The sequence below is a fragment of the Dioscorea cayenensis genome, chromosome 1 (genome assembly GCF_009730915.1).
Source record: "Dioscorea cayenensis subsp. rotundata cultivar TDr96_F1 chromosome 1, TDr96_F1_v2_PseudoChromosome.rev07_lg8_w22 25.fasta, whole genome shotgun sequence".
Lineage (NCBI taxonomy): Eukaryota > Viridiplantae > Streptophyta > Magnoliopsida > Dioscoreales > Dioscoreaceae > Dioscorea > Dioscorea cayenensis.
Window position 1 is genome coordinate 18,361,384 of NC_052471.1, and position 772 is coordinate 18,362,155.

The following is a 772-nucleotide window of genomic DNA, read 5'->3' on the forward strand; positions in this document are numbered from 1 at the left end:
GATTTTCTAGGTTGTGTAATGAAGCGGTGTGGTTGCAAAGTGTTTCCTCGACCGATTGGAACCCTGTATCTGATGATTGCACAAATCTAGTCAAGGCTTTCTCTAAGTCGTTTATTCAGGTTTCAAAGCCGGACACTCTATTGTCCATGATTGGGGCTTGTTGTTGTTGGAAACCTGGTGGAGCCATGGCCTTTGGTTGTCCTTGGTTGCTCCACGAAAAGTTGGGATGATACTTCCAACCCTGATTGTAGGTGTTGCTATATGGATTACCTTGGTTCCTCATTGCATTACCGTCAAAGTCAACTTTCTCCACTAAAGATACATCACTAATAGAGATCAGGAAATTAGAGGAATCATGTCCTCCGCCACACCCGGTGCAAGTAGTTACGGCCGCCACTCTATTCAAAGTTAGAAGGTCTAACTTCTTACTCAATGATTCCACTTGTGCTGCCAAAGAAGTGACTGCATCTATTTCATGGAGCCTGGCCACCTTTTTCCTTTCCTACGCATTCCACTGATAACTGTTCATGGCCATGTCTTCTACTAACTGTTGGGCTTCTTCTGAGGTTTTACTCCGCATTGTACCTCCCACGGCAGCATCTAGTAATTGCCTTGTTCTCGGATTTAACCCATTATAGGAAGTTTGAATGATCATCCATTCGGGAAATCTTTGTTGTGGGAACCTCTGCAAAAGGTCCTTGAAATGCTCCCATGTGTCAAACAATGATTCCAATTCCATCTGCACGAACAAGGATATCTCATTGCGAAGCGT

General features: G+C 44.2%; 1 non-coding gene across 1 annotated transcript; it reads left to right on the plus strand.

Annotated features, from left to right (window-relative positions):
* The first annotated feature begins 665 nt into the window (after positions 1 to 665).
* On the plus strand, positions 666 to 772 carry LOC120268130. The gene has a single exon (XR_005538805.1). It is a non-coding gene; the product is annotated as a small nucleolar RNA R71 (small nucleolar RNA).